Raw genomic sequence first — 5,090 nt, forward strand, 5'->3', positions numbered from 1 at the left:
AGGATGGTCTCGATCTCCTGACCTCGTGATCCGCCCGTCTCGGCCTCCCAAAGTGCTGGGATTACAGGCTTGAGCCACCGCGCCCGGCCGGGAGACTCTATCTCAAAAAAAAAAAAGAAAAAAGAAAAAAAGAAAGAAAAGTCAGTCAACTCAGGACATCACCTGACAAGCATCATCCCTATTTTCTAGAAGCTAGGACAGAACCAGACTGATTAAGGAAGCACACGAACCACTACAAGGTAGGGTCTGTAGCTTGTGTGCTCTAGACAATGTTCCCCTCAGAATGGGTGTTCAGCCTATACCTGAAAGTGGAAGTAACTCAGAGACTTTCCCAAGACTAAGAGGCAAGTGGCAAAACCAAGACTTTTCCAGGTATCAGCCACAGTCTGTACCTACTACAGGTCAACTAGCTTCACAGAAGACAATTCAATCTGGTCCCAGCAACATCTACTGAGTTTGCCTAATGTTACAAATGGACAATGAAGATGAGTTCTCATTCATTTAAATAAACATGACTTTAGGTTCCCTTTCAAGTTATCCTACACAAGAAGGAATGCATTCCTCCTTCCAAAGGGGGAACCAGTTCCAGATTGACAGGATTTCAGGAAATTCCGATTGGAAACCACATTTTCTGACACATCCCAGAATGAAAATTCATGGTAAGATCTTCTCAATGAGCAGGAGATTCCTATAAATTAATACTGTCTGTCTCCTGCTCCAGCCCTGAACTTCCTCACACAGCACACCGTCACTCATATCTTCTCATTTCTTCTCCTGTTCAATTATATAAGCCTCATGAACACAATCTCAATTAAAATGAAAATTATAAGATAAAGTCCCAAAATCATCTTCTCCCCAGCGCCCGCCCCCACCCAATCGAAAGGCAGTTTCCCTCCTTGCCCAAGCTGGAATGCAGTAGCACAATCACAGCTCACTGCAGCCTCAACCTCCTGGGCTCACACGACCCTCCCACCTCAGCCTCCTGAGTAGCTGGGACTACAGGCTCACACTACCACACCCAGCTAACTTTTGTATTTTTTGTAGAGACAGGGTTTTGCTATCTTGCCCAGGCTGGTCTTGAACTCTTGAGCTCAAGCAATCCACCAGTCTCAGCCTCCCAAAGTGCTGGGATTACAGGCGTGAGCCACCTCACCTGACCCCATAATCTTCTTAAAGGAAGCCCAAAAGGTACCTGCAATCTTACAAAGTAAACTGATTTCCTGCTACTTTAATAACACTTATTCAGATCTTATAAATAACACAAGCATAGTGTAAGACAGAAAGGGACCAAAAAATTACTAAGTTACAGTCCCTGCCTTGAGAAGCTCATTATTAAGTGGAGGAAGTGCATAATCTGCTACTTCCTATAGACAAAAAAAAACCATTATTTTTTCCCCAAGACTTTTTTCATATATGCCCTCACTCAGAGCTGGTGCCAATATATTAAGCTCACCAGGTCTCTCACTTACAGTTGCCTACTAAGGTCTCCATCTGTACATCCTACAAGCAACCTGAGCTCGGCATACCACACCATATCCCCTATGCCTCTTTCCATATCCTAACCTTTAAAAACTTGCTCTACTTTTTCTAATCCGTATCTTGTCAATGAAATCCCCACACATCCACTCTCTGAAATTAGAAATCCTAGCCCACTCTCTTCCTAAGAAGCTGAATCAATCTCAGAAGTACAGTATTTCTAAAATCCCCTCCTCTTCATTCCCACAGCTACACTTTCTTCAGACTCTCTGTCAACTGCAACAACTCTTAATCAGCCTCACTGCCTCATTTTTCATTACTTTAATCTGCATTTCTGTCACTCCCTAACTTAAAAAAACTCCTCAGAAGCTAAAAAAAAAAAAAAAAAAAAGGAGAAAAACAATTCCAATGACTCCCCATTTTCTTTTCAGTCTCACCTCCTAGCAATTTCCCCACCACACATCTTGTTTTGGACAAATTTCTGAGATTTAAAATAACTTTTTTCCTCTAACACCCTCATCAAGCCTTTGCAGGTACTGTTCTCTCCAAATGAAATGCCTTTTTTTTTTTTTTTTTTTTTGAGACGGAGTCTGGCTCTGTGGCCCAGGCTGGAGTGCAGTGGCTGGATCTTAGCTCACTGCAAGCTCTGCCTCCCGGGTTTACACCATTCTCCTGCCTCAGCCTCCGGAGTAGCTGGGACTACAGGCGCTCACTGCCTCGCCCGGCTAGTTTTTTGTTATTTTTTTAGTAGAGACGGGGTTTTACCGTGTTAGCCAGGCTGGTCTCGACCTCCTGACCTCGTGATCCGCCCGTCTCGGCCTCCCAAAGTGCTGGGATTACAGGCTTGAGCCACCGTGCCCAGCCTTTATTTTTCTTTTTTAGAGACGGGGTCTCGCCATGTTGAGCCGGCTCGTCTCAAACTCCTGGGCTCAGGCAATCTACCTGCCTAGGCCTCCCAAAGTGCTAGGATTACAGGTGTAAGCCACCAGACCCAGTCAAAATGCCTTTTCTTACTTGTGCAACCTCCTACTCATCCTTCAACACCCAACTCAAGTACTTCCTCCTGCAAAGATTTTCCTGCCTCTCCCAAGCAACAGCAGTATTCCCTTCACACTGTATAAATGCTTTTTTTTTTTTTTTTTGAAACGGAGTCTCACTGTGTCGCCCAGGTTAGAGTGCAGTGGTGCGAGCTCAGCTCACTGCAAGCCCTGCCTCCTAGGTTCACGCCATTCTCCTGCCTCAGCCTCCTGAGTAGCTGGGGCTACAGGCGCCCACCACCACACCCAGCTAAGTTTTCGTTTTTTTGTATTTTTAGTAGAGACAGGGTTTCACCGTGTTAGCCAGGATGGTCTCGATCTCCTGACCTCGTGATCCACCCGCCTCAGCCTCCCAAAGTGCTGGGATTACAGGCATGAGCCACCACGCCCAGCCTAATGCCTTTATGTGGCTATGTAACACAAAGTAATAAAAAATTTCATATCGATATGTTTCTCTGATGTCCTTGAGGAAAGATACTCATAATTTCTAACCTAAATCCAGTTACATAGTAAGTGCTCAATAAATGTGTTGAATAAACAGTTCACCCTCCTATATCCTGGATCAATTTCTGGCCATTTGCAGCAAATGTTACAGATTCCTAAACTGTGCTCAATGTGAAATTCCAAATTTCATAATGACTACTTTGGAGTTTCCACATTGTTTTAATTATACAAATGTTGAACAAGACCGCCGGGCACGGTGACTCACGCCTGTAATCCCAGCACTTTGGGAGGCCGAGACGAGCGGATCACGAGGTCAGGAGCTGGAGACCAGTCTGGCCAATATGGTGAAACCCCGTCTCTACTAAAAATTCAAAAATTAGCCGGGCGCGGTGGCGCGCGCCTGTAGTCCCAGCTACTCAAGAGGCTAAGGCAGAAGAATCGCTTAAATCCGAGAGGGGGACGTTGCAGTGAGCCGAGATCATGCCACTGCATTCCAGCCTGGGCGACAGAGCAAGACTCCCTCTCAAAAAAAAAAAAAAAAAAAAAAAAGCTGAACAATAAATTATAAAACCTGAAAGTCAATGAAAACACCGTAAAAAAAAAAAGAAAACACCGTAAAGGCTTCTCTAGTCACTGAAATGGGTATTCCCCCTTTACAGTCGTAACAAGAGGGATCTCTCTTTCCCTCGACTGTGATCTGATATCCTGAAAGCCTTCACATAGAAGCTACTGTGCACACAAATCCAACTGAAGGCACACCCAAAATAACTCCAATCCTGCTAAATTACGGGCAGGGACACAAATCATATTTACCCTAGTGTACAAAGTAACTAAAGGATAGCAAAGAAAAAGCTCTCACTAAGCTCACTTTTTCCGGCCGGGCGCGGTGGTAATTCGAACACTTTGGGAGGCCAAAGCAGGTGAATCACCTGAGGTCAGAAGTTTGAGACCAGCCTGGCCAACAGAGCGAAACCCCATCTCTACTAAAAATACAAGACTTAGCCGGGCGTGGTGGCTCACGTCTGTAATCCCAGCTACTCGGGACGCTGACGGAGAAAGAATCTCTTGAACCTGGAAGGCGAAGGATGCAGTGAGCCAGGATCACGCCACTGCACTCCAGCCTGGGCAACAAGAGTGAAACTCCGTCTCAAAAAAACGAACAATAAAATGGCCTGTAATCACAGCACTTTGGGAGGCTGAGCGGCCGGATCACCTGAGGTTTGGAGTTTAAGACCAGCCTGACTAACATGGAGAAACTCCATCTCTACCAAAAATACAAAATTAGCAGGGCGTGGTGGCGCAAGGCTGGGGCAGGAGAATCGCTTGAACCCCGGAGGCGGAGGTTGTGGTGTGCGGAGATCGTGCCATTGCATTCCAGCCTGGGCGACAACAGCGAAAACTCCGTCTCGAAAGAAAAAAAAAAGAAACTTTCTGGAGAGGAAGAACTGTGGATGATCCAGTAACACACATTTGGGTCTGGCCCAAGTTGCTGCTTCCCCATTCGCCAGGGGCAGCACGCCTCAGCTTCTCCTTCTCCAGGGGACCAGGTTTCTCTCTACTTGTTCCTTCCCTATACCCTCCTGGGAACAGGTTTCTTTCCTGGGCCCTCGCCGAGTAACCCGAAGAAAACACAGTAGCTTCACTGATTCCGTGTGAAGGGTGGGTTAAAGCCTGTCAGAGCCTGGAGAGGGACAGTACTGGAGCCCTTCCAGGACACCTGAAGACTTCGGACAAACCGGCTTTCCTCTAGCCCTGAGATTCTCAGAGGTGCCTTGCCCCACGCCCGCACCCCAGGACCAAGAACTACCGGAGAGGAGTCTCTCGAGGCAGCTGGCGGGGTCAAAGGTCAGCGCCTGGGAAGCCAGAAGGCCTCGCAGGGATAGGGGAGAGGGAGTGACGTGACCGGGACCAGTGGTCCAAGGGACCGGCTGCTGGAGGAGCGAAGCCGTTTCTCTCTAGGCTCGGCAGCCCCCAGGCCCAGCCCTCACCGGCACACGCAGCCTCAGCAGCCGTCCTCCCTCCCTCTCCCCTCGCGTCTCCGTCTTCCCCTCGGCCAGCGCAAGCCCCGCCCCCAGAACCGCCTAGGGGCCAAGGCCTAGTATGGCAGGACCCACAGGGTTGGTGAGGTTCGGG

The 5,090-nt window shown here is 47.9% G+C and overlaps 1 protein-coding gene across 1 annotated transcript in view; it reads right to left on the bottom strand.

The window, feature by feature from the left end:
• LOC105537776 (chromosome unknown open reading frame, human C10orf76) overlaps positions 1 to 4,562 on the bottom strand; it is a 234,786-nt gene extending 230,224 nt beyond the window's left edge. The window contains exon 1 of the mRNA XM_011977448.1: positions 4,426 to 4,562. The gene's annotated coding sequence lies outside the window, so the exon portion shown is untranslated. The remainder of the gene's footprint in view (positions 1 to 4,425) is intronic.
• Positions 4,563 to 5,090: the final 528 nt, after the last annotated feature.

Source organism: Mandrillus leucophaeus, unplaced genomic scaffold (assembly GCF_000951045.1).
Source record: "Mandrillus leucophaeus isolate KB7577 unplaced genomic scaffold, Mleu.le_1.0 Scaffold18, whole genome shotgun sequence".
In the NCBI taxonomy this organism is placed as follows: Eukaryota; Metazoa; Chordata; class Mammalia; order Primates; family Cercopithecidae; genus Mandrillus; species Mandrillus leucophaeus.